This window comes from Lygodium microphyllum, chromosome 24, assembly GCF_053477565.2.
Source record: "Lygodium microphyllum isolate KBCC chromosome 24, Lygodium_microphyllum_v1.1.10, whole genome shotgun sequence".
Classification (NCBI taxonomy): Eukaryota; Viridiplantae; Streptophyta; class Polypodiopsida; order Schizaeales; family Lygodiaceae; genus Lygodium; species Lygodium microphyllum.
Genome location: NC_141158.1, coordinates 59688374 through 59697056, shown reverse-complemented (window position 1 = coordinate 59697056; position 8683 = coordinate 59688374).

Sequence of the window (8683 nt, the reverse complement as noted above, 5' to 3'; positions counted from 1 at the left end):
GGCAGATACAAGGTACATGGGCATGCAAAGATACAAACCTCTCTAGTAAAATGAGAGTGGCCAAATCTCTTATGAGAAGATTTAGGGAGGCACAAGTACATCATGTGCCAAGAGACCAGAACAAAGATGCCGACCATCTAGCATCATCAAAGCTGAATGAGTCAATGGTGGGAGCAGTGGCTATCAAACCCCCACTTCGACAAGGCAAGGAAGACTTAGAAGATATTCTACATCTTTTAGAACAAGGAGAAGCTCCCAAACACTTGACTAAGGGAGAAAGACAGTGGCTAGCTCGGAAGGCTACAAGATATCGCATAGTAAATGACAGTTTGTATTGTCTTGGTAAGGATGGTGTGCTTAGGAAAGTGCCGACAAAATGGGAAATTGAAGAAATCTTAAAAGCTTGCCATGATGATGTGTGTGGAGGCCACTTTGCACATAACATCACAAGTAGAAAGGTTCTACAAGCCGGCTTTACTTGGCCCAGTCTACACCGAGATGTCAAATATTGGTGTCAAACATGTGAAGAATGTCAGAAATCAGGACCACCACGGCTCATAGCAGAACCCCAAACCCCAATCAAGGTCTATGGACCCTTTGAGAAGTGGGGAATTGATGCCATAGGGCCTCTACCACGCACTCCATCAGGAAAAGAGTATATTATCATGGGGGTAGATTACATGACTAGATGGGCCGAGGCTATGCCAACTAGAAGAATCACTGCTAAGGAAGTAAGTAAATTCATCTTTGACCACATTTGTTGTAGGTTTGGTATCCCTCTTGAAATACTATTAGATAGAGGACCAGGGTTTAGAGCTAATGTGGTGGGTGAACTCATGCAAAAGCTAAATATTCAACGACGACACTCTACCCCTTACTACCCTCAATGCAATGGATTGGTGGAAAAGGTAAATGGAATGATTTGTAAAATCATCAGCAAACAGGTACATTTAAGGCCCCGGGATTGGGACAAGCACCTTAGTGGAGCTCTATGGGCTTATAGAACCTCCTTCAAAACCATGTTAGGGTTCACACATTTTCATCTAGTTTATGGATGAGAGGCTCTTTTGCCTATTGAGGTGAAATTAGCTAGCCTTCGGGTATTAGGTGGTACAGTAGGCTCTCAAAAGGAGAAGTTACATCAAAGATTACTGGACCTAGAGAGGCTACAATTGGATCGTGAAGAAGCCATCAACCACTACTCCCAGGAAGTTGAGAAGCGTAGAGAAAATTTCAACAAGAAGCTAATAGATAAAAACATCAAGGAGGGATCTTTAGTGCTTCGATATGACAATCGCTTTGATAAAAGAAAGGATGGCAAGTTTCTCTACCGATGGGAGGGACCGTTTTGGGTCACAAAAAAATTCAACAATGGCTCCTACAAACTTCAAGACATTGAGGGAAAAGTTCACAAGACCAGGGTAAATGGATGGCGCTTAAAACCCTACCACATCAGGGTGGGGTTAGCTCAAGATACCAAAGAGTGTCTAGAGGCATAAATACCTCTAGCCAGGTTGGGGGGGGCTATATGATCCGAGAAAATCACAAAAAAATATTTGTCTAACACTTTGTTGATTTTTTGTACATTTGGAGCTTTGAAATAAAGAAGAGTGTGGGCACAACCTCTTGGGAAATCCGAGAAATCACTGGATGAAAATATTTCATGGACCGGTTTACCAAGGGGGGTGAAGAGTAAAGATCAATGGAGGAAGGTGAAGGGAAAATGTATAATGTGAAAAGGAAAGATATGAAATGGATTTGGATCCATCCAAAGGGCATATGAGGCTCATAATGTCATGACTTTGGAGCCTTATGACAATTCAACCAAATGGGACCCTTCTTGGAAGCATTAGTGGAAGAAAAATCAGGCACATGATTTTGTAAGATTTTTTAAAAATACTTCCACTCCGATCCAAAAAAAGTTTTCAACATGAAAGTTGTAGCGCGTGAGCTGAAGTTTTGGTTGGTATTTTTTTATATTTTTTTGAAGCTACGAGTCGGGAGATATGGCCAAAATAGTGGATGCCAACTTTTTTCAATTGTAGTGGAGACCACCTCCCAATTTAATACACATCCATACTTTCTTCCCCACACTTAACACTTTCATAAAACATCATTCATTAGACCCCCAACACTTTCCCCTCTCTTCTCCTCTCTCTCAAGCTAATAAACCATTAGAATTCCCCTCCTAAATCACCCTAAAATCATCCTTAATTGTAGTAGTAATGTATAAACTCTCATTACTCTCTCTCTATTATTGCTAGATATGATCTTATTTTATGAAGATTCTCTATATTTTTTTAATAGGAGAGCTCTTGGACTCAAGCTATGGGGGGGAGAATGGAGACAACTCACCTATGATGGAGCTTGATTAAGTACAAATTGGTCAACAAAACATCTAGATGGAGCTTCCACATTGATGGAACCGCCTTAATGTAGCTTTGGTGGTGTTAATTCCTATTACATCTTAATCTCCTCCCTAAACACCCTCGAGGCCTATATAAAGAGGCCTTCTCCTTTGTAATTTGCAAGAAGAGAGAGAGCAAAGAGGCCTCCTTCAGCCCTATTGAGCCTTCCCCATTCTCCCTCATGAACTTATGAAATTCATTCTCTTACTATAGCTTATGTATGCTCTACAATGTAATAAGCCCATGATATTGGTGTCCATATTGTGTATATTGATTATGTCCCGAGGGTTCTCCATCTCTTAAGTTTATTGATTCATCTATTTTTTTGTAGTTCTCTCACTCTCACTCACTCTCTCTCTCTCCCTCTTAGTTTTCATCTCTTCTCCCTTACAATCTCCTCTCCCTCTTGCATAGCATCCTAGTCCGCTCTTCCATGACTAGGTGGTGCCCTTATCTCATTCACTTTGTGGCAGAAGGGAGTTTGGCATAGTATAGAGGCTGCCATACCGAATTTCCTTCGTCACGTACCACTGGCACCTCGCAAGACAGCGGTACCTAATGAAAATCCAACTCCTTCGCAGGTAGTGGTGCCTCACACAAGGAGTCCCTGTTTCTCGGATGATTTACCCCAACAGTCATAAACTGAACAGCTCGCATACCATCCCTACTACGTATCCGTGCATAGGCTGAGCCATCATCCATCACTTTCGTCTCCATTCTTGCTTCTATAATGAAAGGCTGTCCAAGAATAATTGGATAAGAGCAAGAATCCTGAACAAAGAAATGATAATCCTCTTCAACATTACCAATAGAAATTCTGATGCTCGGACAAGCAGCATACATATCACTAGAAGTATTATTGGCCGCTCTCATGCGCCAGCCATGCTCTGCATCCATGGGCCACTTTCCACTCTCATAAACACCTCGAGCAATAAGATTAATCTTGGAACCATGATTGACTAAAGCAACCAAAGGAATCTGTTTCTCTCCAATCCTTACCACCGTCTCAGAGGTTGCTCTAGCCCAATGACTGCGTGAAAAATGGCTGCGAGGAATGAGGATAGGGGTATCATCATCTTCATACTGCATAGACTGAACTATTTTCTCCAATTGTGGATTGATAGAAGCATTCTCAACCATCACTGCATCATCATGCTCTTCCCCAAGAGCTCCATGCCATAATCCCTGTAAAGCAGGTCCTTCCATCGCATGTCATTTTCTCCGCAAAAGATCCTACATGTGATCCTGTATTTCTCTTCTAGCAATCCCAAGAGCTTCACCAACAGTAAAAGTGACTTCACTATTCAAAATTCTTTCATGAAAAATCTTATCATATCCGTCTGCATATCAAGGTCTGACAAAAGCTTGAATCCTGGCTCCTTTCTTGGTTGCCTCTTCTCTTTCATCTGCTTGTCTCCCATAGGTTGTTCAGGACCTGATTGAGCTGGAGAACTCGTCATAGGTGGAGCTGAAACAGGTGGCAAAACAAAGTCACCCCCTCTAGTCTTTTTGGAGGTGTTGAGACCCTCCTCATCTCTTCTTCTCTTTTCCTCAACCATGGCATCTAAACCCTGTGTTTTCGCCATATAAGCAAAAATAGAATACCTGTCAACAGGAGAATCCCATCCCATTTCTCCTCGGATGCTAGAGCCCACATAAGTCATAATAAATGCCTGAACTTTCCCTCTTCTCGCTATCTCCAAGGCAGAGGACCATAAGGTAGAGTCTCCATCTGATTTCTGCTCAAGCTGGACTCCATAAGCTGAAGCATCTCCTCTAACACTCACATAAGCTGATCGCGCAGCCATATCATCAACAAGCTTCTTCATGCCTCCCTTACCAAAGTTCTTGTCAAGAGGAGCTCCAGTCTTTGTCAACCATATTATCCCATCTTGTCCCCAGAACACTACATTCTTCTTACGCGCTTCCTGAAAAGCATCACAATCTCTGTAGTATTGGTGCTCTGTACTATCGCACCAAATACATCGTCTCCCTTTTCTTTGGCCAGCTGGAAAAGTAGTCATTGGAGCAGGTGCTACAGCAGGTACTGACATAAGTTGCTATTTTAACTTTCCAACTTCAGCTTTGACTACCTCTATCGTCAAATCTGCCAAGCCTTTAATAACATCATCTACTGATAAGGGCACTGGAGCTGCAGGAACTGGTGGATTTACAATAGAGGAGTAGGCTTAGGCATAGAACTTGCAACAGGGGTAGAAGTAGAGGTCTCCAAAGATTTTTCACATGCAGATCCTGTATTACGATGCAATCGTACCCTCCTACGCTGCTTCTTAACAAGCGCATTCACAGCATCAATGACATGTCTCCACTCGGTCTTTAAACCTGAATGGGTAGCTTGATCTTCCAAAAGATTATCCAACTTTTCCTGTAAATCAGCATCAGCAGCTTGTAAAAATAATTCCACTTTTTGCATCTCCAAAGCTTGCTGCTCAGTTCCATCCAACTGATCATAGCGGCTATCAAACTCTCCCAGAAGGGCGGTAATTGAAAGTCCCTTATTAGGCATAGAAACCCATGCTAAGAAATTCCTGCAGTTCATAAGACATGTATCCTCCAGGAAATATTCATCTTTTAATGCCTTCTTAAATTCTGTCCAACCAGCATGTGTTCCTTGAATTTTTGAAATTCGGACTTCAAGTGCGCGAACCAGGATCCGCAAGAAGTAGCGGCTCCAAACATCTTGAGAAACCCCAAAAACTTCATCTTTTCTTCATACAAATGCAGGTAAGTTGACACTTGTTGGCTGCTGAACTGCTTCATCTCCTGTTGGACAGCTTTCAAGGCATGCATGGCATCACTATCATATTTCGCGTGAGCTTGCTGCTGCATATAGGTTGTAAATGACTGAAACAGGTTCTTCATGACATTGTCATCTGTTATCTCTTCTTGCGAGTCTCCCATCTTGCTGAAAATTGACGCAGCACTTTCACGTCGGGTTCACCAGAAATGTCCTAGAGTTCATGCAAGAGCTGCAAAACACGGGGTTCAAGATACAGCAAGGAAAGATGTTAACAAGAAGAACTCAAATTTTTGATGCCAAAGTACTCTATATTGTTTGTCAAGTAAAATACATGAAGTCTAAGTTCAGAAAAATCTGTAATATCTCTTAACCAGCTTTGCGTTCAGGTGTTCGAGATCAGTTTTGCCATTGGCACATAGACTTGTTAAAATCTGTTGGGTAGTAATCCCTATGAACAACTTTCAGACATCCATACAATGTCAAAACAATGGAGTTCTATGGGCAGCACTGCTCACTGTGCTAGTAGTACTGGCCTGGGACATTGCTGTTTCAGCACTGTTTTAAGGATCAACAAGTGCAGTGCAATTAGCTTAATCGTCTTCACTGTCAGTTATTCAAGATTTTCCCTCCAAACGTTGATGAAGGTGGTATTTTCATTAGTCACACAGATGTAACACACTGTTTCCCAGCATCCCACAGCAGTGAACCAGGTCGGAGACTGCGCTCGTAAGCCAGTGAACTCTGCTTCTTGATGAGCTAGCCTTCCACCACAACATGAAGCAAAACTGCAGTGTGGTCAAGTGCAGATCAGAGTAAATCCGAACCAAGAAACCCGATGTCCACCTCCCTATTATATGAATTTGCCGCACCTAGCTTGCAATCTGTCGAGGACTAACTCATTTGTAACTCTGTCGAAGGTGTCGCAGCACTTCAAATGTCCATATGGAATGGCGTCATATTATGTCTGTCTCCAGATAACATATGATCACTGGCCGTGGAAGAGACATGTGTTGTAGCAATCCACTACTATGTCGCACTTATCAATGTTGCCTTTTGAAACTTCATGACATCCGTATACACGCTAGTTAGCCAAGAAGCAGAGTTCAAACACGAAAACTATGGCATTAGCTGGTGGCATCCAACAAAAGCTGCAAGGGATCCCGGGATCTAAGAATTCTAACGGCCTCAAAGCTTGAAATATGGCGTCGAAACAGGGGAGAAGAACAGTGGAGACGAGAAAAAGTGAAGAATTCCTTCTCGATTAAGGAAGCACACAGAGACCTGATTCTGCATAGTCTTTGCAGGATTCCTCTTCTTCACTTCTCGGTGGTGAGGCAGAAGAGAGAGCTTGATCTTGTCTCTATGCAATTGGCAGAGACAGAACTGCCAGACGGGGAATTTAGGAACGAGGACGATGGAAACACCGAGTCAGTTCAAGCCTCTGAAGATGGAAACTCTCTCTCTCTCTCTCTCTCTCTCTCTCTCTATGACCCTACCCAGAAGCTTGGAGCAAGCCTCTCTCTGCAGGTGCCCTTGTAGGTAAAGACGTCCTCCATCCAAAGCCAGTAAGTACCCATTGGAATCGATGCACCAGCTGCCTTGCCACTTCATAGACTTGCAAGCATAACCTATGTGATTTCTGCCGAGTGATTTTCTTCACGTCTTTCCCCCAGAAAAGCTCTTTCATAGTTTTTCCCCTTCGTTCCTTTCTTCTTTCGGCTTTTTCCCCTCAATTCATAACAATGCGCCCATTTTGAATTTTTAGCGCCCCCCAATCTCAACTTAGCATTAATAAAGCTATTTTAAGGATGCAAACCTTTTTTATCTTTCTCTCCAATTTTCGAAATGGAAAGCCTTCTCACCAAAACAGTAGGCTCTATAGGCTTTTCTTTTAGATCCATCCGGACGGGCACCTTTAAGTCGATAATCTAAAGATTCTCTGTGGGTGTCAATATCATCACAAACCCAAATTTATAAAAACTTTCTAAGAGTCTTCTTGTAGACATCCATGAGTCCATTGAATTGACATTCTCCTCCTTTCTTTGCAGTCTTGACTTCTTTGGCATGGCGAATTCTAGCATATTCAGGAGGGAAGAATCAATCTTTATTCCTCCATTCAAAAAGTCTTTGGCAAAGGCATATGAACCCTTCTCCTCCATAGTAGATAGTAAACTGCTTTATCCCGCATATTACGTTGACCATGTTCACGTACAACCTTTATCTTCATAGCTTAAATGTCAGCTTCTACAAAGCTTCCTTTGATTCCACGATTTCCTGCACTTTTCTTGGAGATCATCATTGAAATAAGCAGCTTGATAATGTCCTTTGGCATCAGTTTTTCATATTTTTCTGATATACACACAACATGCATACAAACAAAAACACACACAAACACACACACACACAGACTAGTGGAGTATATACATTGGATGCAGGTACTGAAAAGGACGGATTATCTTAATGCATCAACCACACGCAATGAAATACACGCGAAAAGAGAACACAGATGCACAACAAAAATGGAGGTGTTTACGGCTCGGATGCACAGCAGCACGACATTGTAATTCTACAAGACAGCATTGAAGGTAAGGAAATGTTTGGAACATCAACATTTTCTTTACTTCTTCTTATAAATATTTCATAAAAGCAATTCCGTTGTTGGTTCGCCTTGATACCAACTGTAACATGTCCACTTGTATCTTCAGGACACGTCTTAGCAATCCATCAAAAAGGATGTCTAGAAAGCTCCGCCTGGCACTCCCGTGGAATGTTACGAGGTTTGGAATCTAGAGCTTTCTTAGGAGGCATCGCAATTGTAGTCTTTCCGTCGTGGAAGTAGCTTTACAACTCCTCTTTGGAATTCCGCCGTCGCTCCCTTGCACCGTCCATCGAAAGTAGTTTTAGAAGGCTCCCTCCTTGAAGTAGGGATTTTGAAAGAAGGGGTGTTTCAAAATCTTTTGCGGATAAGACCTATTAAAGCCATGGGAGGGGCTTAATGGCCTTGTAATGATTCGCAAAAACGAGGAATGAAAAGGTGTGGAATCCCTTACGAGTGCTTTTGAGTGGGAAAGGGAGGTGTCAAAAGACCCTTGACACTCTGTTTTCATTTACGAGTGGGGGGGAAAAAAAAAGCTCCAAGGGTAAAAAGGGCTAAGGGGGCCCTTAGGGGGGATTTATAATCGCGAGAAGGCAAAGGACCCTTAAGGTCAAGCTTTTTGAGGGGGGAAAAAACCCTAAGGAAGCCTTTAAAGAGGAATTTTAAGGGGGGTTTCAAGATGCCTCAAGGGAAGGGGCTAAAAGAAATTTCTAAACACGGGGGGAGGGGTTTTAAGAGGCCACGGGAAGGGGCCCTAGGGAGGGTTTTAAGAAATGGGGGGGGGGGGGTTTTCGAACAACCATGGGAAGGGGGCTAAGGAGAGAAAAAGGGGGCTTATGAGCTTCAAAGGGACATACAGGGGGAATAGTAATTCCAAGCCCACAGGAAGGGGTCTTAGGGAGGTTTAAACACGCGGGT